The 25,851-nt window shown below is 45.8% G+C and overlaps 1 long non-coding RNA gene across 1 annotated transcript in view; it reads left to right on the top strand.

Annotated features, from left to right (window-relative positions):
- LOC144690067 (uncharacterized) overlaps positions 1 to 23,935 on the top strand; it is a 29,144-nt gene extending 5,209 nt beyond the window's left edge. The window contains exon 3 of the long non-coding RNA XR_013578744.1: positions 23,879 to 23,935. This is a non-coding gene — a long non-coding RNA (uncharacterized LOC144690067). The remainder of the gene's footprint in view (positions 1 to 23,878) is intronic.
- The last annotated feature ends 1,916 nt before the right edge of the window (positions 23,936 to 25,851 follow it).

Raw genomic sequence — 25,851 nt, 5'->3', positions numbered from 1 at the left:
CATTCTTCTACACTCTAATAGCTACAGGCCCAAGCTGCATCATAGGAGCCTGATTTTGATACTAAAAGGGATCCATTGCCTGAAAGCGGGTGGTTTGGATGCCTGGCCGGCAGTAGGCCTCTGTCAAAATGGTGCCAGCCCCACTGCCGCTGTTAACCGACTGACCCCATTTCGCGGTGGTTACCCTTACTGCCAGGCTAAGGCAGAGGTAAAGCGCTGCCTGCCGGTGTGGGAGAAATAGCTGAATGCACCACTGCATCAGGGAGCTGGCAAACTGCCTTTTCCCTGGACCTTCACTCTTGTGTGAATATCCCAGCACGGCGCAAAGGCCAAGGCCGCCTGTGGTGTGTGTATTGCGACTAATGCTGTGCAGGAGAAATAGTCCCTGTGTTTCAGTACTTAACAAATTGACTGACCTCCTGTGACTTTAGTATATTCATGGGAATTACAACTACGTGTTTCTGTGGAATTTGCGAATGAGGAATTCACTGAATTGGTTACATGTGGTCTCTGAAATCAATTTTAATCCCTGGAATGAGCAGACTGCATGACCGTCCTGCTCAGAAGCCCCTTTGGCACAGGTCCCGCAGATCTTAGTTGAGGAGCCGTCCGTCAAGTCCGTCAGTATCTTGTGGGAAGGGGGCAGTAGGGTGTGGGGGGGTCGGGGGGGGGAGGTTGGGGCGGGGGCTTGTTGAAGGGGAAATATTGGGGTTTTAGAGGACAACAGGTAAGTCTAGGAGGGGCTTGTGGTGAGGGTCTCAAGAAGTGGGTGGTTTGGTGGTGGGGAAAAGATAGGAGCCGGAGGCAGCAAAAGCCTGGGTGCTCTCTGCCGGGTCTGCCTTCTCCTTCTCTTGGCTCAGTGGAGGAAAGTTTATTAAGATAGTGCCAGCGGGCTTCGGTGACACTGGGCTGGCCTGTTTCCAGAACATGTTAAAACGTCAGCAGTTTGCATTTGTTAATGAGGCCACCACAGAAACCACCACAAAAAAAGGAGAGTCGGCAAAAATGGAGTGAGAAGAGAACGGATCTCACTTTAACTGGTCTCTTTGCTGCTTTCTTTCCAATCAGAGAAAGTTAGCAATTCTTGTTTTGTTTGCCGAATGTCAACCAGTCTCCTGTCGTCACTTTATCAATTATATACCATACCGACAGTTATGTGCTTAAATGGTCCTTAGCAGGAAAGAGCCAGCAATGGTATGCTACAGTCGTCATGATGTTTGAGTTCCCAACACTGAGTTTCAGTGTGATTATGATTCATCTCCAATGGTGAAACTGTAATTCGTTGTAGTCGAGATGTTGAAATTGTACAACAGGCTTGTCCACACCTGAAACCAGAAAAGACAGGCTGAAGTTTCCATTGGAAACCCTCTCATCAGAATCGAGTCATCATTCCTCTTCACATGCTGACAGATTTGCCAGGTGTTTCTAGAGTTTTCCAGTTTTTATTCCCATGCAGAGATTTTCACGCTGGCTCTGACTTCCATTTGTTTTCGCAAAACACCAAACATCTCCAGGTCCCAGTCAGCCATAAGGTGGTCATTTTAGTCAGAATTGGCTGATGGATTAAAGCATTTAAACTCAATATTAACTATAGAAATTTTACGGAGTTCCACTGGTTATGGCACAGTTGGGTATATCATTTATATTTTTGAAGTAATGCTTTATGGAGGATACCATCAGGGACTAGGGTAATGGAGTGGAACAATCAAAGATCCATTAGGTACTTGTCATTTGACATTCTGAATGTGTTGAATACTGGCTGTAAGCAACTGTTCTGACCAAAGAGGAGTATTATGCTCAGCCAATTTCCTTTATTTCTGCCTAAACTCTGGAATTCCCTCCCTAAGCCTCTCCACCTCTTTACCTCTCTCTCTCTCTCTCTCTCCCTTGGAGATGCCCCTTAAAGTCTACCTCTCTGACCAAGCTTTTGGTCATCGTCTTACTATCTCCTTCTCTGGCTCAGTGTCAATTTTTTTGTCTGATCACAGCTACGAAGCACCTTGGGACATTGTACTATGTTAAAGGTGCTATATAAATCGAGTTGTTGTTGCTGTGAGAATAGAACATCAGTCCTGGGCATCGTACTTTAGGAAGGATGTGCAGGTATTGGAAAGTGCAGAAAAGACTCAAGAATGGTTCCAGAGATGAGGAATTTCAATTATGAAGATGGATTGGAGAAATTAGGACTGTTTACCTTGGAGACTAGAACTAGAGGACACAGTTTAAAAATAAGGGGTCTTCCATTTAAGTTGGCGATGTGAAGAATTTTTTTCTCTGAGGGTTGTTAGTCTTTGGAACTCTCTTCCTGGAGAGCGGTGGAGGCTGGGCAATTGAATATTTTTAAGGCAGAGGTAGATAGATTCTTGACTAACAATGGAGCCAAAGGATATCAGGTTAGGCGTAATGTGGAGTTGAGGCCACAATCAGATCAGCCATGATCTTATTGAATAGCACAACAGGCTCGAGGGGCCGAGTGGCCTACTCGTGCTCCTTGTTCGTATGTGTGTATAAGAAGGCCGAGAGGAGATTTGATAGAGGGGGTTCAGGATCACAAGGGGCCTGGACAGAGTAGATAGGGAGAAACCGTTCCCACTCGTGAAAGGATCGAGAATGAGAGGGCACAGATTTAAAACCATTGGCAAAAGAAGGAAAAGTGATGTGCGGAAAAACATTTTCACCTGATAGTGTGGTGGAGATAGGTTCAATCAAGCATTCAAAGGGGAATTAGACTGTTATCTGAAAAGGAAAGATATGTAGGGGCTACGGGGAGAAGGCAGGAGAATGGCACCAAGTGAGTTGCTCATTTGGAGAGCTGGTGCAGACACAATGGGCCGAATGGCCTGCATCTGCGCCACAACAATTCTGTGATTGTGAATAAAATAGGAAAAGAAATAGGGATGGATTTTCAGAGGAGGTGGGATTTGGAAGGCGGGTTTCATTTCCAGGCTCCCCAAATCCAATTAATGGGTGGAGGGGAAATGGAGGTAGGATATGAGGGGAGCCTGTGAATGATTTGTACAAAAGGAAAGAATGTGTACCTTCAAATTGGCCAGGCAGATGAAAAGCTGTAACTTGGGATCGGATAGAGAAATGTTAGTATTTTTTAAAGTTTCATTGCTGTGCAATATATTTTTATCAAAACCCCCACTTCTTAAATCCACATAAAGCTTTTCCCATGTTCCCAACAGGCTGGAGCTGTCCAGCTCTGCACAGATCAGCAAGACTGGCCGCCCACCAACAACACCTGAGTGCGTTAGGAGGCAGGGTCTCAATCAGTTCCTTAATTATGTAAATATGCCCAATTAACAAGGCAGGCGACTTCCCTTCCTCCCCCTCCCCCTGACTTTGCCGAAGTCAGCAGGGTCGGTGAAGAGGCAGCAGATGGACATGCAGCCCCTTGATGCTATTTTCTTTTGGTTGCCTGCCTCCGCTCTGATCCACTTTGGCACACACAAAACTATGAATCTGTGATCACGCATTGGTGGAGTTCAGTGACTGGCGCAGGTTGCTCCCAAAGAGAAAAACTCGGCATTAAATGGGAGGTCTACTAGACTAATACCTGGAATGGGAGGGTCGTCTTATGAGGAAGGTTTGGACAGGCGAGGCTTGTATCCACTGGAATTTAGAAGAGTACTAACAGCGTGGGCCCCAGTTACACCCGTCTCTTTATGGGGTATGTGGAACATTCCTTGTTCCAGTCCGACTCAGGCCCCTTCCCACAACTCTTTCTGCTTTGGTGCCGCTTCATGCTCTCGTCTGGACCTGGAAAAATTTATTAATTTTGTTTCCAATTTCCACCCCTCCATCATTTTCACATGGTCCATCACTGACACTTCCCTTCCCTTCCCTCTCTGTCTCAATTTCTAGTGATAGACTATCCACCATCATTACAAGCTCACTGACTCCTACAGCTCCTCACACCCTGCTTCCTGTAAGGAATCCATCCCATTCTCTCAGTTCATTCACCTCCATCGCATCTGTTCCGATGATGCCACTTTCAAAAACATTTACTCTACCATGTCCTCCTTCTTCCGTAACCGAAGTTTTCCACCCACGGTGGTTGACAGGCCCTCAACCGTGTCCGGCCCATCTCCCGCGCATCCGCCCTAACACCTTCCCCTCCCTCCCAGAACCATGATAGGGTTCCCCTTGTCCTGACTTATCACCCCACCAGCCTCTGCATTCAAAGGATCATCCTCCGCCATTTCCGCCAACTCCAGCATGATGCCACCACCAAACACATCTTCCCTTCACCCCACCCCCCCCCCCGCCCCTGTCAGCATTCCGTAGGGACCATTCCCTCCACGACACCCTGGTCCACTCCTCTATCACCCCCTACACCTCAACCCCTTCCCATGGCACTTTCCCATGCAACCGCAGAAGGTGCTACACTTGCCCCTTTACTTCCCCTCTCCTCACCGTCCAATGACCCAAACACTCCTTTCAAGTGAAGCAGCATTTCTCTTGCACTTCCCTCAATTTAGTCTACTGCATTCATTGCTCCCAATGCGGTCTCCTCAACATTGGAGAGACCAAATGCAGACTGGGTGACCGCTTTGCAGAACACCTTCAATCTGTCCGCAAGCATGACCCAGATCTCCCTGTCGCTTGCCATTTCAACACTCCACCCTGCTCTCATGCCCACATGTCCGTCCTTGGCCTGCTGCAATGTTCCAGTGAAGCTCAACGCAAACTGGAGGAACAGCACCTCATCTTCCGACTAGGCACTTTACAGCCTTCCGGACTTAACATTGTGTTCAACAACTCTCTCCTCCATCCTCACCCCTTTTTTTTAATCCCTTTTTTCTAATAATTATTATATATATTTTTTTCTTTTCCCACCTATTTCTATTGTTTTTACAAATTATTTCCATATTGTTTCATCCCCACCTTTTAGCCTATTTCGATCCCTTCTCCCCACCCCACCACCCCCCCATCTGTCACTTGCTCATTCTGCTTTCTACCCTTAATGTCACCATTAGCACATCCTTTAGCTAATATCACCACCGTCAATACCCCTTTGACCTTTTGTTTATGACATCTTTGGCAATCTCTCCTTTGCCTCCACCTATCACTGGCCTTCTATCCAGCTCCACCTGTCCAATCCCCCTTAAACAGCTGATATTTCACCACATTTCTATTTCTCTTTCGTTCTGATGAAGAGTCATACGGACTTGAAACGTTAACTCTGTCTTCCCCTCCACAGATGCTGTCAGACCTGCTGAGTTTTTCCAGCAGTTTTTGTTTTTGTTTCAGATTTCCAGCATCCGCAGTATTTTTCTTTTATATTAAAGACAACTTGATTGAAATGTGTAAGATCCTGAGGGATCTTGACAGGGTGGATGTGGAGAGAATGTTTCCTCTTGTGGGAGAATCTAAAACAAGGGGTCACTGCTTAAAACATAAGGGATTGCCCATTTAAGACAGAGATGAGAATTTTTTTCTCTGAGAGTCGTGAGTCTTTGGAACTCTCTTCCTCAAAAGGCGGTGGGAGCAGAGACTTTGAATATTTTTAAGCCAGAGATAGATGGATAGATTCTTGATAAGCAAGGGGTGAAAGGTTATTGGAGTAAGTGGGAATGTGAAGTTGAGGCTACAGTCAGATCAGCCATGGTCTTGTTGAATACTGGAGAAGGGTCGAGGGGCTGAGTAGCCTACTCCTGCTCCTAATTTGTATGTTCGTACGTTGGTAAATAAAGGAATGGAAAATGTGCTCATGTTAATATGCTTTGCTGTTAAGAATTTGGCGTTTGGAGTGACATTTTAAGTGGGAAATGACTATATTAATTAGCTGCTGATGAAACCATGAATTGGTTGTCAACAACAACAACAAAAACCAACAGTTATTTGGCAATGATGGACTTTTGGCATAAACAGAACAGCACACCATTAATGTTAATGGGCTTTTTATCTGATAGCAATGCTGCCAATAGAGTGGAGAACTGTCCAAAATCCATACGCTGGATGGTTGAGTGGCTGAAACCCTCCCACCTGCAATTGTGCAGACGATTGCTCCCATTGATCTACATGGACCTTGCCTGGTGACTGCAAAGCAATTGTGTGGGGAACTGCCAGATCTCATCCAGTAGATCCCAGTGGGGATAGTGTCGAGTTCTGGACTTCAGGACTGTGAGGGAATTGTTGATTCTGTGATACCCCATCGCTATGGCGCCATTCAAATCATCCCTGTCCAATAATGTTCTTTGTTTAATAACTTTGGTTTTATTCTCTCCTATTAACCCATTGGAAAGTAATTGAATTTCCTCATAGTTCTGTCACCGTAAACCTGGTAAACTTTGTGTTGTTTGCTGTTTGCACTTAAATTGATCCATGAAAGGCCAATTCAGAATTTACATTTAATTCGAAGTTTGTTCCATTTGCCTGGACAACACGTTAACATGACTACATTTAAAAAAAAAAAAATTCATTCATGGGCTGTGGGTGTTACTGGCTAGGCCAGCATTTACTGCCCATCCCTAGTTGCCCTTGAGAAGGTGGTGGTGAGCTGCCTTCTTGAACCGCTGCAGTCCATGTGGTGTAGGTACACCCACAGTGCTGTTAGGGAGGGAGTTCCAGGATTTTGACCCAGTGACAGTGAAGGAACGGCCGATATATTTCCAAGTCAGGATGGTGAGTGACTTGGAGGGGAGCCTCTAGGTGGTAGTGGTCACATCAAAGCCGAATCGAGGCTGTGGAAAGCACAAAGAGGAATGACTCCAAAATGGCTGTTCCCTAAAATAAACTAGATCTGAAAAGCTGACATAAATGAACAGCTTGGTATTTAGGTGCCTGCTGATGAATCAGAATGACAATATTGCTTAGTCAAAATGCTTGGATAGAAAATTTTAAAATTTCAATCACTAACAGAAAAGTGCCACAGCGAAATCAGATTCGTAGATGTTCTGGCTGACCTCTGACCTGACCTTTGCTACAAAAGCCTCCACAATGTTGAAATCAAAAATATAAACGCCTGCATAGCTTCTCATCGAGCCTTTACTCAATGAAAGTCAAAGGAAAGGCAGTAAGATTAACATTGCAACTCATCCATCCCAGCCATTTCCAGTTTTCTGTTATTTAAAAGATAGCCTTTAAACTCACTTAAAGAATTTTGTAGAATAATAACACCCCCTCCCCTTCCCCGCCATTGACAGGCGGAAGAGAATTTGGGAGGAGGAGAGTTTCTAAAGTGAAATAGAGAGAATGTGATGCTAACCCATTGCGACAGGCACTTTTTTTTTTAACAGTGAAAACTATGGGGATGGCTGGGCGGCCCAGCATGGAGACATATATTTAAATCAGGCTCCCCCATAACTCAGGGCCTCATTTAAAATTCACTCATGTCGGGAAACACGGTAGTGAAAGGGAGCTGGGAGCTGCCAGCTGTGAGGTAAGCACCTCTCTCAGCCCACTCTGTGGGTCAGGGGAGCTCTTCACAAGCCCATTCAAGAAACTTACAGCCTCCTCCAAGCCCCGGTTGCCAGCCTCCCCCCTGCCCGCTTGATTGTGAGCCTCTTACCCCCTCCCAATTACTGGGCACCATGCAAAAGGTTCCCTGGCTGCAGCCTTCTGCTGCTCACAATCCCCTCCTCCTTCCCTCCTGCTGGCCAGGCTGTCCATTCGGCAAGAGATGGCTCCAACAAAATATAAATGGCAGGAACCTCCACATCACCATTAAACACTTGGCAGTTTTTTGCTCCTTCTCAGCCTCCCCCCACCCCATTAATATCAGCATGTATATAGAATGATGAAGTACAGAGGGATGCCATTTGGTCCATCATGCCTGTGCTGTCACTTTAAAGGAGCTAGCCAATTGTTCTCACTCCGCCCACTCTTTTCCCCCATATCTGTGAAAACGCTTTCCTTTGGAAGTGCACATCCCAAAAATTCTCTTTTTGAAGTTTGCTGCTGAGTCTACTTCCGCCAACCTTCCAGATCACAACAACGTGACCATGATTGGGGATGGATGTCCTTCGTAACTCTTTGCAAAATAGGAATATTTGGAATAACAAAGTTGTACGAAACTCATCAGCAAAGCTTTCAGTTAAGACAGATATCTTATCACTGTCACCTCCCCGTGTGTCCCCTCCCTGATCTCCTCTTTGCAGACTTGGTAAAAGTTGACACTCTCTAATAATGCAATGTTCTTAATCAAGTCACTTGGAATGGCAAATTATTACTTCTACCACCTACTTTTTTTGCCAATTACTTTAAATCTGTTCCCTCTCGTTCTCTATCTTTCACGAGTGGGGGCAATTTCTCCCTATCTATTCTGTCCAAACCCATCATGATTTTGAATATTTCTATTGAATTTCCTCTGAGTCTTTCCTCCAAGGAAAAGAGTCCCAACTTCTCCAATCTATCTTCATAATGTCCAAACAGGAAGTGTCATCTCCAGTGCAATTGAGATGCCCTGTGAGAGATGAAGTGTGAGGTCTGGACCCTTTATCGAACAAGCCTCATTAACATTCCACTCAAAATAGTATCCAGAGGCAGTTCCCTGGATTTGGGCCCACAAAAGGTTGGTCAGCTCAGGGGCACCGGGCTTTTAAAAAAATTATTATTTCATGGGATGCGGGTGTCGCTGGCAAGGCCAGCATTTGTTGCCCATCCCTAATTGCCCTTGAGCTGAGGGGCTTCTAGGCAGTTAAGAGTGGGTCTGGAGTCAAATGCAGGCCAGACTGGGTAAGGATGGCATATATCCTCCCCTGAAAGGCATTAGTGAACCAGGTGGGTTTTTACAGCAATTAATGATAATTGTCATGTTCACCACTGTAATAACCTTGGTGCACAGGGCATGTTTTTGGTTAGAAACAGTTAACATTATTTACAGAGCTCTAGAAGAAGCTACATGCTTGAAACAGGTCCACAGCTAGGAAACTCCGCCCCTAAGATTAGCCGTGCTTAGGGCTGATTCGTCAGTAAAATCACATGATCCCTAAAACCATATGAAAGGTTTTACTTACAATCACTACATTCCTCCCCCTTTAATTTTTTTTTACATCTCTTATTTACAAGAATATCTTAACCTATAATATATACAAATATACACAGTTCATGCAATTATAGATTAAGTCTCTGAGGGGTTTTCTAATTTGGTTAAAGTGACCCTACGGCTTGAGATTCTCCCACTGGATTGACTTGATCAGGAACTGCAGCATCAGGAACATCCTTAAGCAATGGCAGTTCAGAATTAGCTAATTCAACAGAGACATCAGGTATGCTATGTCGACCTGGCACCTCAGGGATTAAAGGTTTGACTTCAATTTTAGGTGGAGTAACTGGTTGTTGGAGTGTCTCTCTACTCCTTAGATGATCCACATGTTTTCAAACAATCAGGTTTTCCACTTCCACTTGGTCCTGTTTCAGAGGCAATTATACCAGGAACCCAACTAAGTCCATTTCCAAAATTTCACACGAAAACTGTCTCTCCCACAGTAAATTTTCGAGCTTTAATGGGAATATCATGATCCACTTTCTGACTACTCTGGTTCTTCTCTACCTTCCCCTCTAAGTTAGGGAGCACCAGACTCAACCTTGTACGAAGGCAGCGTTTCATCAGTCATTCAGACAGCGTTGAACCCATAGTTGCATGAGGAGTCGTACGATGGTTGAGGAGAAATTGGGAAATTCGTGCTTCTTCGGATAATTTCTTCATTAAAAATTTGTGCTGCCCTTTCTGCTAACCCATTGGATGAGGGCTGTTTTAATATGCTTAATCTCAGTTAAGCTCATGAATCTCTGGAATTCCATACTGGTGAAGACATACTGTTATCCGAAACAATGATTTCCGGTAGGCCATGTACACCAAAACATTGGCGCAGGTTTTCAATAGCCGCGCATGATGTCGGTGATCTAAATTCATACATATCCATCCACTTAGAATGCAGGTTGATGATCAATAAAAATGTGGTACCTAAAAATGGCCCTACGTATAAACTATGTAGTCTAACCCAGGGTGGACCAGGCCATTCCCACGGATGCAGTAGATCTGAAACAGGCAGCTTCTGTTGTTGCTGACACTGGAGACAGTGTTTAACCATTTTTTCTATGTCACTGTCTGTACCTGGGCACCAGACATAGCTTCGCACAAGGGTCTTCATTTTCGAAATGCCTGGATGCGCACTGTGAAACTCTGTCAACAGTGGTTCCCTTCCTTGCCGAAGGGACAATGACTCTTGCTCCCCGCAACAATATTCCAGCGCGTGCGCGTGATGAAAGCAAGGTAAAGATTTAAAAACTGAAAAATGAAAATGTTTCCACTGTTTAAAAAAATGACCTTGCTGTTGGACACCTCATCCTGCCCATGGATGAGGCTTCCTAAAAAAACCCAAAGGCTGCTTGGCCTTCTCGCCTGCCCATCAACCGTAAGGTTGGACGGACAGCGAAAAATTTCATTCAGTTGTCACTTTAATGGCCTTAATAGGCTTTTTAGTTGTTGGCAGGCGCACTGCTGACTCCTGCACATGCTCACCGACCGAAATAATGTGCGAGGACGTCGGGATGCTCGCCCGACGTCATTGCACGTCATTTTACACTCGAGCAGGTTGGGCGAGCGCCCGCTCTCTCAATGAAAAATCCTGCCCCATCTTCCATCCTGTGTGAGAATACCCCTCCCACATCATAGGGAGATGCATCACAGGTTAATGTTAATTGTTCTGATGGGTCATAATGTACTAGTAGACATAATGAGTGTAATAGCTTCTTGACTTTTATGAAGACTTCTTCCTGTTGCACCTTCCATGACCATCGATGGTTCTTTAATAATAAGTGTAAAGGGACCAACACTGTTGATAAATTAGGCAAGAAGCGACTGTAATAAGTTATCATGCCCAAAAAAGACTTGAGCTCAGTGACACTGGTAGGAGAGGGCGCCTCCTTGATTGCCCCGACTTTCTCCTCTACTGGATGCAACCCTTGGACATCTGCTCGGTGACCTAAATAAGTGACTTCAGTCGCTTGGAAAGTACACTTTTCTTTCTTCAAGCATACTCCAACCTCCAAAAATATCCTTAAAACCCTCTTCCAGGTTGGCCAAATATTTGGCTTCTGTTGAACCTGTGATCAGGACGTTATCCAGTTACACTGCAACTCGGAGAACTCCTTGTAGTAAGCTTTCCATGGTTCTTTGGATATTTATCTAATTTAGCAGCCTTGTTCACAGTTAATTTGTAGTCTCTGCAAATGTGAATAGTTTGATCTGGTTTCATCACAGAGATGATGGGCGTTGCCCATTCTGAAAATTGGACTGGCTGGATTATTCCCAACTTCTCTAAATTGCACAATTCTGCATCCACCTTCTCCTCCAGGGTGTAAGGCACAAGTCTGGCCTTAAAGAACTGGGGCGTTGTATCCGAATCTACATGTTTTTGCTTGTAGACCTTTCATCTTTCCCAATTCATCACGAAACGCCCTGTCGCACTTCCTTAACAGCTCAGGAATTCCTCCTGTCCTCACTTGAAAGATTTCTGACCAGTTGGGCTTAATTTCTTTTAACCAATCGCGGCCCAGAAGGCTAAGTCCTTCACCTGTTACAACAACCACTGGATGCTGGGCTGTCTGTTGCCTGTAGGATACAGATACAGAGGCGATGCCTTTCACCTGTATTGCCTCTCCGGTGTACGTCTTCAGCTGAGCCGTGGTTTGCTCCAGATTCAGTGGCTGGGTATCTTCACTTAGGTATTTAAAGATGTGTTCTCCCACCACTGTGGTGGATGCTCCTGTGTCAACCCCCATGACTAGATGCTTCCCATTCACTTGAAGGGTGATGGTGATTGGTTCAGTTTTCACTGCCTTGAGACCGTATAGAGAATAGATATCAGTATCAGCAGCTTCAGGTTCAGTTATATTATGGCCTTTAATTGTCTTGGCCTGCTGTCTGATTGGCTGTCTTGATTTTGCCTTGCATTGCTTTATAACATGGCATTTTTTGTGGCAGTAATGGCATTCTGCCTCTTTAAATCTGCAGGTTCCCGGTACATGGTTACCCCCACATTGGTAACAAATTAATTTCTGAATCGCTGGTGAGATGCTTCCAGTATTCCTTTTTGTTTCTCGGGCAGCAGAGACTGTTTCCTGCTTCGTGGTTGTCTCCCTGGACTTCGCGCCATGCCCGGCTGTGAGTTCCCGCCCCAACTGAAGAATGGCGCCACGTTGCACAATCTGTGAAGCTTGTGAGTCCCTCTCAGCACTCTCCATTGCTAGCGCTAGCTCCATGGTACCCTCCTGGTCAATATTAACTCCTGAAAGTAAACAGCACTGAACGGCCTCGTCGTATACATTGCAAACCAAACGACCTCACAATATGTCATTGAGAGTATCTCCAATGTTGCAGTGCTCAGTCAACTGTTTCAACTTCGCGATATAAGTTGCGATTGACTCACCCGGGGCCCTTACTCTGGAGTTGAACTTGAATCTTTGCATCATCACTGATGGCTTAGGCTGAAAATGTGTCTTCACAAGGTCTACTAACTCATTAAAAGATCTGGAATTGGGCGCGTTTGGGGCTGTCAGACTATGGATGAGGTTATATGTCTTGCTCCTGCAGACACTTTGAAGAATTGCTCCCTGCTTCTCCTCCGATGTTATTTCATTCGCCACAAAATAAAACCCTCGGCGCTCTACGTACTGGCTCCAGTCTTCCATGGACCAGTCGTACGGGTCGATTTTGCCAAAGAGTGGCAGGGCTGGTGATTGTACTTTCCTTTATTTGCTTAAAAATTGATATACTCACATTCAGGGGGTGAGATGCAGTGTCAGAGCTATTTATCTTCGTTGCCAATTGTAATAAACTTGGAGTACAGGACAGGTTTCTTGTTAGAAACAGTTAACTTTATTTACAGAGCTCTAGGAGAAGCTACATGCTTGAGCCAGGTCCGCGACTAGAAAGATCCGTCCATAAGATTACCCACGCTTAGGGCTGATTCGTCAGTACAATTGCGTGATCCTTAAAACAGTAGGAAAGGTTTTACTTACAATCGCTACCACTGAGACTATCTTTCAATTCTAGATTTATGAATAGATTTAAATTTCATGGTGGGATTTGAACCTATGGCCCCAGAACATTTGCCTGGACCGCCCAGTGATATTACCACTATACACCATCTTCCATCCTGGGAGTGGGACTGTTGTGGGAGGAGGGGAATGCGGGGAGGGGGGTCACAGTGGTTGACATGTTCAAGAGGGGGCAGCGTGCAGGGCCCAAACTTCCGTTTTAGGGCCCAGAGGAGTAGGAAGTTTTCCACCTAAGTGCTCCAAAAAATAAGTTTTACACTTGCCTTACAGGGCCTTCCGCTGGGTGTCCATCCGTAGCAAACAAGCTGCTCAATAGCCTGTTTTAACTGCGTCAGGGTCCTACCCGTGTAGAGTCTTGATTTGCATAAATGAGTTGGGTGGGTGCCTCAGTCACATAAGAAAACAACAGCCTTAAAATATTTGTGGGGCAGGAAAAGTGCAGTAAGTGTACCACTTAGATTTAGCTCTCATTCCGCCTCGTTTCCACCGGATGGAGGAAGTTAAAATATCCCCCTCATGTCTTGAAATTTGATCGTGTTAATCACTAAGGGTTTCAATGGCTTATGAAAAGCAATGAAGCGAGATCAGACCTCAAGGAGTTTCATGACGCGATATTAGGGCTGTATTGATCGATTTGTGCAAATTATGAAGCCGTTTTCCGGAGCTCAGTGTTGACAGCGGTTGATTAATTTCCTTTCAGCCGGTTTATAAAAGTTTCTTGAGTTCATGTGTTGTGCGCCCAGTGTTTACGAAAGGAGTCAAAAAAAATTTTGATGGAATCACTCGTGTTGATATAACAAGCAAAAGAAAACAACTAAGGTTAATATAGGATCATGTAAAGTTTACGGCACCGAAAGAGGCCATTTGGCCCATCGTACCTGCACCGGCCACCCAACCTAATCCCATTTTCCAGCATTTGGTCTGTAGCCCTGCAGGTTATGGCACTTAGGCACATATCCAGACACCTTTTAAATGAGTTGAGGGTTTCTGCCTCTACTAGTCTTTCAGGCAGTGAGTTCCAGACCCCTACTCTGGGTGAAAAAATCTTTGCCTCATCTCCCCTCTAATTTTTCTATCAATCACTGTCAATCGATTCCCCCTATTCACTGACCTCTCTGCAAAAGTAAACTGGCCCTTCCCATCCACTCTATCCAGGCCCCTCGCAATTTTATACATCTCAATCAAATCTCCCCTCAGCCTCCTCTGCTCCAAGGAGAACAACCCCAGCCTCTCCAATATCTCCTCATAGCTGCAATTTTCCAGTCCTGGCAACATACTTGTAAATCTCCTCCGTACCCTCTCCAATACAATTAAACCCCTTCTATAATGAGGTGACCAGAACTGCACATATAAATGGACAATTCCTTTGGAACTGGGTGCTCTGCTTCAGATTTTAGGTAGCCTGAATTTTAATTTGAAGCCCAAGTTCATCCAAGTGTGTTGTTCGTCAACTTGATACAATTGAAAATCTGTGGTAAACAGGGTGAAAAACCTCACACGCGTCTGTAATACCCACTGAAAATCACAACATCTAAAACTTTAGTCAAGAAAAGCAAATCCGTTTTAAAAATCTCTTGCACTTTACAAATACAGCATTTTCAATCGGGGTCAAAGATTCAATTGCTACTGTGAGGGAGGATGATGTGCTGGACGGGGCATCTGGTAAATCAATTTTATTTAAAGTTGAAATCACCATTGGTTGACACAATTCTTTGGGTCATAAACCTAGTGGTACATTGAATTTAATTCACTCGCTAATCATGCCGGTGATTAAGATAATGTTCACAGATGTGTCACTCAGTAGACAATGGAAATATCAGGAAAGGTGTGGACAATCATAAGCAACTATTTGTTATTCAGGCAGTTAACCTGGTTGAGGCACGTAATCTGTTAATAAGTAATCAGCAACGTTACAAATGTAATCATAAATTCTAAAAATTGCAACTCTGGTGAAGGGTGTATATGCCTGAAATGCTAATTTGTCTTTTCCCTGTATGAATGCTCATAGGCATGGTGTTTAATCCCAGAAGTTTGTCTTTACTATGAAAGTATGGGCCTGGACTTTAGCCTGAAGGCTAAACCGGGTGGGTGGGGAGGCAGATGATGTTTGGTGAGGTGGAGAGGGCCTGCTGCGAGGTCAGGAAACCAGGGGAACCGGTTTTCCGAATATCCTTCAGAATTTAACTGCAGGGCTCCTTCAGGTGGGGTTCTTGCCCTCTGTCGGTCTAGGCCGGAGGCCTTTCAGTTGAGAGGTCTGCTTCACAAGAGAGAACTCTACGAGAGATGGTAGGTGTAGTAGGAGAGTGAGAGAGATAGTGAGTGGTCCCAAACGCATGGCAGAGGCAGGCGGCTGGGGATCGTGGGGGCCAGGGTCCCCTTCATGGGTGGGGGAGAGGGAGTGGATTATGGGCTAATACAAAAGCAAAACACTGTGGATGCTGGAGATCTGAAGTAGAAACAAAAAAATGCGGAAATACAGGCAGCATCTGTGGAGATTAAGAAACACAGTTAATGGTTCAGGTCTGGTGACCTTTCATCAAAACTGGCTCCATTGTGGTGGGTCCCCAGGTCTGCCTGGAGCACTGGACCCCCGGCCTGCCAGTGGGAGGCTGCCTCCAGGCAGCAGGAGGCTGACTGGAAAATCCCAGCTGCCCTCCTCAAATTAGCCTCAAAGTGAGTTGTGATGGTTTCCAGTCACGTGTGGGTGGAGTAGCCCGTGTTGTGCAACCCCCTCCCCTCCTACACACCCACGATCCTGCATCTTCAAAAATGGCCCAGGGGCAGGCTTGACCCAGGAGACTGGCACCTTCCCCCACACCCTCTCGCCTTGTTGGTGGGGCTAATATTTTACCTGTCATACTCTCCACCATTTTATTTCTCCATTGTCTCTCCTGTCAGTTAATTCAATATGTCCACCATCCTCCACTTGAAGCAGTTACAGCTAAATTATCACCCCAATGGTCTCTTCTAAATGTAAGGCTCTTGTAGAATCTGTATCTAAGATGGCAGTGTTGTGTTACAGATTACTCAGGGAGTCCAAATTGCCACGGCAACATACATGTTATAGTCCGGGGCTATGGATAGTGACGGCAGCAGCTTCAACTTTCTTTCCATCACATGGGCATGTAAGAAATTCCTCCTGCTTTTACCACCTGCCATTGGCGTGTGCATTAGGAGGGTTTGCAGGTTGATATTCAATCTGTTTGGCTGCTGTATGAATGCACCTTTCTTGGCCACTTGGGGTGGGGTCCAAACCCAGAACTTCTGGCTCAGAGGTAGGGATGCTACCCACTGCACCATACCTCACAGCTAAAGTGCTGGCATGTTTCTGATATTGACCTTTTATGTGGGACCTACCTGGGGATGAACAGTCGAGTTATGGATCAGTTGGAGATTATGTAAGGGAGCTTGGAGCGTGCTGCAAGGCTATCAAGGAGGGCATTGAGGGAATGGAGCAAGGGGGAATAAAAGCATGGGTCTGAGTTTCAAAAGATCGGGGATTGTGGTGAAGAAGACAAATCGAAGACAGCAACAGGATGCTTTAGCGATGATGGATTACAGGGTTTAAAAGTCAGCGCCAACCAAGGTTGCGCTTTCTTATGCTCAGCCTGAGCGAGGATTGTTGGTGGAGAATGGTTTTGGGGGGAGAAGCTTCAGTGGGAGCGAAACAAGATGGCTTCAGCTTTGCCGCTGATACGCTGGAGAATGTTTCGTTCCATCCACGATTCAATATTGGGCAATTGAGAATCACAGTGACAATCATGTTGGTCAGGTAAAATGGGTGGCATTATCACATCAACAAGTTTGTCTTTCTGTTGCCTCTTTCAGGCTTGGAGGATGAACCAAATCATTGAATGAAACACTTTTGAAATGTAGTCATTTTTTTTTAATGTAAGCAAACGTGTCAGCCAATTTGTGCAGTAAAGTCCCACCAACAGTGACAAAATCAAGGACTACTTAATTTGTTTAGTGCTCTTGGTCCAGAACACCCAGAGAACTGCCTGCTCTTTTTAGCATCGCACTATGGGATCTTTTATGTCCACCTGAGAATACAGACAAGCCCTTGGTTTAACATTTCATCCTAAAGACTTCACATCTGACCGTGCAGCACCTCCTCAGCTCTGCACTGAGGGTGTTAAGATAGATTATGTGCTCAGGTCTTCTGGAGTGAGTGTTAGAACCCACAATCTTTTGACTCAGAAGTGAAAGTGCTATCCATTGAGCCAAGGCTGATACCTACAACAAAATCAACACCAGCTTGCATAACACCATTAACATTATAAAGCAAAGGTGTTTCACAGGAACGTTACAAAGCAACTTTAGACACTGAGCCGCATAAGGTGATATTAGGGCAAATGAGAAAAGCTTAATTACTCAGGCAGGTTTTAAGAAGCGCTTAAAGGAGGAAAGAGAGAGGCAGCATGGCTTAAGGAGGGAATTCCAGAGCTTAGGGCCTTTGTTGTTGAAGACGTAGCCACCAATGGTGGAGCAATTAAAATAGAGGAAGCTCAAGAGGCCAGAATTAGAGGGGCACAGATATCTTGGAGGGTTGTGGGACAGTTGGAAATTACAGGAGGGATGACTCCATGGAGGGATTTGAAAACAATGGTGAGAATTTTAAAATTGAGCCCTTGCTTAACCAGGGACCAATGTAAGTCAGCCAGCAAAGGGGTGATAGGGGAACGGGACTTGGGGAAAAATTTTCCCCTCGTTGGGGGAGAAGTGCAGGAGTGGGTGCAGGCGGGCGCACCTCCGATCGGCATCTCCAATCATGGGGGGGGCTGCCATTTTAAGTTGGCGAGCCAATTAAGGCCCGCCCAGCTTGATGTCTGCCAGGAAGCGCTATGTGCTCCCTGTGCGGGGCGGGGGGCGGGGGGGGGGGGGAGATTCCCCAAAAGCGGGAATGCGCTTTTTCACGCATGCGCCCGAAAGAACGCACTGATCTCCCTGAGGATAAGTGCAGCCTCAGGGAGATCGGCTCCAACTAAAAACTGTTAAACAAATGATAGCAAGATTTCCCTGACACTGTCACATGAGTTGGGACATGTCCATAACTTTTACTGAAACCTTTATTAAATATTTCAAAAGCCTCATGAAACCTCATCCTGGCCATGGAGGAGGTTTGATGCTTTTTCTTAAGCCCACCAGGGCTCCCGGCCTGCCCGCTAACCTTACCGTTGGGCGGGCAGGTCCGTTAATGATGTTAATTACTTTTTCAATGGCCTCAATAGGCTGTTGACAGGTTGGCGGGTTCACAGCTGACCCGGCTGCGCCCCCGCCGACCTGAAAATGGAAATGACGCGGGGTGACGTCGGGAGTTCCGCCTGATGTCATCCCCGCGTCATTTTACGCGTCGGCGAGCAGGCCCCGCCCCCCCACTCGCTGACCGGAAGATCCCGCCCTTGGTGTGTGTAAGTGGATGGACAGCAGAGTTTTGGATGACTTCAAGTTTAAGGAAAGTGGAATGTGGGAGGCCGGCCGGACTGTATTGGAATAGTCGAGCTTAAAGGTAAGAGAGGCATAAATGAAGGTTTCAGCAACAGATCAGATGAGGCAGGGGTCAAATCAGGAGATGTTGTGGAGGTGGAAATTGGCAGTCTCAAGTTATGGTGCAGATATCAGAAACGCATCTTGGGACCAAACATGATGGCAAAGGTTACCTGAAAGGGAGAGAGAGCAAGGCAACATGTGCAGAAACTGTTTCCACTTGTTGTTGAGCCCAGAACAAAAACATAAATTTAAGAAAGCCACTATTGTTAGTATTACAGAGAGGAATTTAATACAAATGCAAGAAGCATTTCAAAAATGTGACAATCATCTCCCCCACCAAGAGAAATTAGGAATGTATTTGCTGTGCAGAATCTGGAAAGATGTAATATCCTAGACCATATGGGATAAATACTGGAATTAGAGCAAAAGTTTCAGAATGCTCAGATAAATACTTTTCAGAACTCGATAAAACCTGAGGCAGTAGTCAAGGTTTTTTTATTAATTCCTGGGATGTGGGCTTCGCTGGCTAGGCCAACATTTACTGCCCATCCCTAATTGCCCTTGAGATGGTGGTGATGAGCTGCCTTCTGGAACCGCTGCAGTCCATGTGGTGTAGGTACATCCACAGTGCTCTTAGGGAGGGAGTTACAGAATTTTGACTAGGCAATAGTGAAGGAACGGCGATATACTTCCAGGTCAGGATGCTGAGTAGCTTAGGGGTGGTAAAGTTTGTATTTAAAGGATGAACGTTGCACAATGAGAAATTCTGGAACATTGAATGGGGTGTTGTTCATGTATATTTAAGTCTTAAATTGACTCTTTATGATGTTAACCTGAAAATGCTAAACATATTTGGATGACATATTAATTCCACTTAATATAAATGGGTGAATGCCACCCCTGAATTTCACTTATGTGCGATCAATAATCCGCTCCCTACACTCATCTGGACCTGCATTTTCATTTATACCTAGTGAACTGCCCTCAGAAAATCGGGTACATATAGTAAGCTTCCACCTGTGTCAAAGCAAAAACCCGATTTCTAACAATACAGCTGTAAGTTGTGCCTATATTTGGGGAATCTAGTCAAATGTTACCTTCTGCGCTGCCTCCACTTTGAGTTTTTGCCATGATGTGTCTTGGTGAACTGCCCACTGTCACTCGAATATCTTTTTCTGATTTTGAACTTTTTCAAAGATTGAAGTAGACGCTTGCTTAGGGCCCCGAACAGGTGCAATATTGGCGATGCGCCCTCAATGCCTGCCAAGGCGGTCTTGTGGCGTAGTGGGTAGAGTCCCTACCTCTGAGCCAGAAGCTCTGCATTCGAGTTCGAGTCCCACCCCAGGACTTGGTGGTCATGAGAGGTGCGTTCATTGTGTGGCAAAGAAGGTTGGCTGTCAACCTGCAAATCCTTCTGATGTGCCTATGGCAGGTGGTAAGAGTGGGCAAGTTTCCCGGTCAGTCAGAATTGTGTGGTAGCTGCTGTGCAATAGCTTGCCATGTTAAAAAACTCCTCATGCAAGCTCTTGACCTGGGCTCTGTGGGAAGGGTCCTCTTCACTTCTACAGATTGTGAGACAGAGAGTGCCTGCCAACAACAGCAGCTGGGAAAATCAGCTGGACTGGGCATGTAGCCAGCTGGCCCCTGTTGGGTAAATGGATGCTGGGTGGGGACGTGAGTGTGGGATGACAGTGCATCAGGGGCTGGGAGATGCCTGCGGGGATCGGAGGAACATTCCTACCCCTCCTGGCCAGAATGTTTTCCTCTACAAAAGTAACCTTTCCTTGGGTAGGCCTTGAGATGTTTCTTTAAGGATTGCCAGTTGAGCCTTACAATGCCCAGGGAACTAGTACTGGCCTGTGCCACCTGGGATCTGTCGCTCTCTTTTTGAAAACTGTAATCGGGGCTTTACTCAGGATCCTGAGTTGTGTATCTGAACAGCTCCTGCTTTCTTTGGCTGCAGCTCTGGAGCCTCAGCAATGCCAGCAGGAGAGGTGGATGCTGCTGAGGTAGCCAGGAGACCTTGGGGGGGCCTCCACGCAAGTAAATTAAGGCCTGAATCTTGTGGTCGGTGTGCGGGGGCGGGACCCACTCACTGATGCATAAAATGACACGGGGTGACATCAGGTGTGCGTCCAGACGTCACCGCGTGTCATTCCAATCTTCAGTTCGGCGGCCGCACACTGGAGTTGGCTGTGCTCCCGCCGAACTGTCAAGGGCCCGTTAATACCAATTGCAATAATTAATCCCGTCTAATCTTAAGGTTGGTGGGGGGGCAGGCGAAGAGCCCAGGCGGCCTTCACATTTTTTATGGAACCTCATCCACGGGCGGGTTGAGGCTTCATGATGAATTTATAAATGTAATAAGAATTTTTAGTAAAAATCATTGACAAGTCCCAGCTCATGTCTGAATCATTTTTTCAATTCTTTTTTGCAAAGTTTTATAATGAAATGAATCTCCCTGAGGCACGGAGATTTTAGCACACGTGCGTGAAAGAGCGCAGGCCCCAACTCTCCCTCCTCCCCCCCCACCCACACAGGGAGTACTCAGCGCTTCCGGGTACAAGTCACTCTGGACAGGCCTTAATTGGCCCGTCCACGCAAAATGGCAGCGCCCAGCCAATCGCGGGCGGTGATCAGCTACATGCCCACTCCCAAATCGCCCGCCCGGCGGGAAGAAGGTTCTCCCCTAAGAATTTTAAAGAAATCGGGGGATTGAGGGTTGATGGGGAAATCTCACCATGGGGATTGTTGGGGCTGCAGCCCCTTTTCTAGGCCATGGAGCCCTCGAGCTCTGATGGTCTCTGGGCTGCAGCAGGTGAAAGCTGGTGGCCTCCCCACTTGAGGTGGGGAGGAGGCTGCACCACTGCTCCCAAAGTGCCGGTGGCTGCGTAAGATGGCCAATCTTCCTCACTACCTGCTGCCGGGAAACTTTTCCGGGGCAGGACTGCCATCCCCGATGCTGCTCTCCACTATATCACTGGCAGCACCCACCATTCTGTGCCACCACCCCACCCCTCCCCTCTCAGCCTGCCAGCTCGCGGAGAGCTAGTAAAATTCTGCCTGTTAATTCTGTTTCTCTCTCTCCACAGGTGCTGCCTGACCTGCTGGGCGTTCCCAGCATCTTCCGCTTTCGTTTCAGATTTCCAGCTACCATGGTGTTTAACTTCTGTAAGAGCATGGGCTACCTGTCATTGTCCACCAGTTTCATTTGTTGTAACCTGTAACCTCCTGCGAAGGCCAAGTCAAACAATTCTATCGAAGCCTAAATATATCACAGCAGCGTCCTCCACGATTAAGTTCAAGTAGATAAGGTTGTAAAGAAGGCATATGGAATCCTCTCCTTCATTGGCAGAGGTATTGGATATAAAAGTAAGGATATAATGTTGGAATTGTATAAAACACTGGTGAGGCCACAACTGGAGTATTGTGTGCAGTTCTGGTCACCACATTACAGGAAGGACGTAATAGCTCTGGAGAGAGTGCAGAGGAGGTTTACAAGAATGTTGTCAGGGTCAGAAAAATGTAGCTGTGAGGAAAGATTGGATAGGTTGGGGTTATTTTCCTTAGAACAAAGAAGGCTGAGAGGTGACTTGATTGAGGTGTACAAAATTATGAGGGGAATAGATAGAGTGAACAGGATAAAATTGTTTCCCTTGATGGAGAATTCTAGAACCAGGGGACATAGATTCAAGATAAGTGGCAGAAGGTGTAGGGGGGACATGAGGGAGAACTTTTTTATGCAGAGGGTGGTGGGTGTCTGGAATTCGCTGCCCAAGTTGGTGGTAGAGGCAGAAACTCTAAACTCTTTTAAAAAGTACCTGGATCTGCACCTAAAGTGCTGTAAACTGCAGGGCTATGGGCCGGGTGCAGGAAGGTGGGATTAGAAAGGGCACCTGGGTGTCCTCGGGCTGGCGTGGACAAGTTGGGCCAAATGGCCTCCGTCTGTGCTGTAACTTTTCTATAGTTCTATGATTACATTGATTTAACCTTCGGCAATGAAAGAAAGGCTCAAAGTGGGGGAGGTGGGCGGTGGTGGGGGGGAAGAGAATTAATTTCTGCCAGACACAGTGGAGCATAAATTATGGGGCTTGCAGGTTGAAGGGCAGGGACCAAGGAAGCTACGAGGTGACTTGAGAACTGGAGTGCTTTCAGATTATTAATCTGAATTCACCCTTGTCCCGATCCACCAATGGGAGTTGAGTGTTAGGAGGCTGCTCCAGGACAAATGTGAGAACTGAAAAAGTTGAAGAGAGAGGGGTTGGGCAACTGCAGAGACTCTCCCTTAAAGTGCCTCAATGCTAAAGGGGAGAGGCAGCTTTTCATCCGTGTGAGGAGTGTTCCTTCTTCACAATTATGAGTGAGGGGAGGTCGAGTTTAATGCACATCTGTATAAGACGAAAGTTGAGCCTTTGGTGCAGCAATAAGGTAGCTAGGGTGATGCCATAACCACAATTTTGGTTCTGTTATGTCATCATTCCAATTAAAGGTGGGTAGCTCATAAATTTTCTTCTCTGAATGCGCATCAATTTTCTTCTTCATTGGCTGAGTACATCTTCAATACTTGTGCTTTTCCATCTTGTAGCTGGTTATTTTCCACTTTCATTATTCCATTTCACAAGAAAGCTGTTCTCTCCCCATCATTTTCGGCCCAATTATGTTACTAGAAGAATCTCTTTATGACGAGCAGCAGTTGCTATAATGGTTCCTCGGAGCTTCCCCATAGAGAGACTGTCACAGGAAGGGGTCGATCCAATTTTTGCTCTCAATTTGTCTGCAAATAATTTTCGCCACTAATCAATACTTATATGGAACAATTTTTGCTTTTTTTAAATTGGGAGTGTTACTGTCTAAGTTTGGGGTCGATTTTAACTCCCTGGGCAGGAACATGGCCTGGTGAGTGATAGACCTGCCTGAGGGCAAGGCTCAGTCGATTCTAATGGCTGGCTGACCTCCTGACCTAAATGGCCAAGTAGCCAATCATAAGTAGCCGTCTGGTCATTAAATATCAGGCAGTGGGAGACCGCTACCCAGCAATCAGGAGGAATAGTTCCCCGGCACTAAGGCAGGTGGTAGGTGGTGTTGGTCTGGGGTGACTGGAGGCAATCGCAGGTGAGGAAAGGGCAGGTGAGAGAGTCTCTCGCACGTTTATAGATCTTGACCCAGAGCCAACTGGCAAAATGAAATGATTTTACTGATAACAAATTATTCCATATGGCGCATTTAGTGTCCAATATGTACACTTGTACTTTCACTTGAACTCTGATGAATAAGGCCTGAGGGGTGACTGCAAAGTGATTCAAACTGGCTGCCTGCCTGAGCAAAACATTTCTGTGCCAGAATGAAGCCCATTTCCCATTCTCATTTTTCTCCCCAGGCAGGAAGAGCAAAGAAGCAGCAGCAACAGGAATCCCCTCATTTGGCAGCATGCCAGTCACCGAATACCCTCTCTCACTGCCATCGTCAGCTTGGGCAGGAAGACAAACACACAGCTGAACAATTGGACTTCAACTTTATTTGCAAAATAACAAATCTAGATCTAGATTTCAAACAAAACATTCAGCATAATGTGAATGCCACAAACAACCTTGCCCTGTTTGATAGTTCCTTTCAGACCTCATGTTCTTAACACTCATCAGTTTCCTGGAATTGGGATACAGGAGCCACCCTGCCATTGGTGGGTCATTATTTTTCTCTCTATAAGATTGTGCAGACTGCACCAGTGCGCATGGCTGCAACAGATGTCACAACACTTGTTGGGTATGTGCCTCTCTGACAGGGGCCCTGGAAAGTGGTTCCCCTCATTTTGGATAATAAAATGCGACATTTGGATGTTGGCCTATAAATAGAGCAATGGTACTTTTTTTAAAGCAATGTACCTCACATCCTGTTCCCATACTTTTTGGTCAGACAATATTCCCTGACCCACTTCCACCTCATTTTCCAAGCTGCCTGTTCATTTCACAAGCCAAAATAATGAAGCAGGTTTTAACAAATGTAAAGAGAACAGGATTTAAAAAAATAAATGTTAATACCAAGGATCCATCTACAATTCCGACCTATTTAGTGTAGTTATGAAATATTAAAATAGCTTACGATTCTGACCCTTTGATTAAAATATTAGCATCCTATTGCACAGTATTCCCATGTGTCGAATATCTTTGTTCACAAATTGACTGGGTCACTCTGATTCTAAAGTTACGGGTTAGGTTCTGTGGATTTGTTGATAATGCTTCCACATAGTCATTTACAGTTTGACACGGGGAGGTTACGTTGTCAGTTACATGGTCTCACTGGCTGATGATGTGTCAGACATTTCAAAATTATGTCACTGTAACATATTGATTTTATTTTCCCTTCACACCCCCCCACCACCAAGGAACAAAATTACAATGGGTCACCCAGCTGGCCTGACAGTCAACTGGGCAAAGGCCGGGAAGGAATTAAGGCACAAAATTTGTCGGGTCCTAAATAGAAAAACAACTTTTGTCTTAAGTTTAACAGGTCCTTTTTCCTTTCAAAGGATTTCATTCTGTTCCTTTCTGATTCTCTTGGTTGCCACGCACCAAGATACCAGCTGAGGTAATGACTTTGCAATAAAAAGCAAATGGTGGAGCGGCAGCATCAGTGGAGAGGGAAACAGAGTTAACAGTTCCGCTCGACAACCCACGCTACCTACGGTTGCACTTTGGCCCCTGAGTCACGAGGTGCTGGGTTCAAATCTGACTCCAGGGCTTGAGTGCAGAAGTTAAGGCTGACACACCAGGACAGTACTGAGGGAATGCTGCACTGTCAGCGATGCTGTCTTTCCGGTGAGATGTTGAAATGAGACCCCACGCATCTGCCTGCTTGGGTTGAAGTAAAAAATCCCATGGCACTATTTTGAAGAAAGAGTAAGGGGAGTTATTCCCAGTGTCCTGGCTGACATTTATTCCTCAATCAACAACACAAAAACAGATTATTTTGGCAATATCGCATTGCTGTTTGTTGGGGCTTGCTGTGTGCTAATTAACTACTGTGCTTCCTACATTAAAACAGTGACTGCATTTTAACAGTGCTTTGAGACATCCCGTGGTCATGAAAAGCACTTTATAAATAAATGCAAAACTTTCCTACTTTCCTACAGCCTCTACATATTATTCTTGTGGAAGAAGTCGACGGGGCTGCATTTATAACCTATCTCTAGTTAATGAGGGCCACCTTACCACATTTCTTTCATAATATAATGGCTCGCTAGGCCATTACCTAATAGCTGGCTAGGCCATCAAACCAGATATGGTGGCAAGTTCCATTTGCTGAAGGACATTCATGAATAGGTTAGATTTTTGCATCAATCCAATCACTTTAAGG

The sequence above is a fragment of the Cetorhinus maximus genome, chromosome 14 (genome assembly GCF_964194155.1).
Source record: "Cetorhinus maximus chromosome 14, sCetMax3.hap1.1, whole genome shotgun sequence".
NCBI classification, from domain to species: domain Eukaryota; kingdom Metazoa; phylum Chordata; class Chondrichthyes; order Lamniformes; family Cetorhinidae; genus Cetorhinus; species Cetorhinus maximus.
Note: the sequence above shows the minus strand (reverse complement) of the source record. Positions and strands in the feature narration are given on the sequence as shown.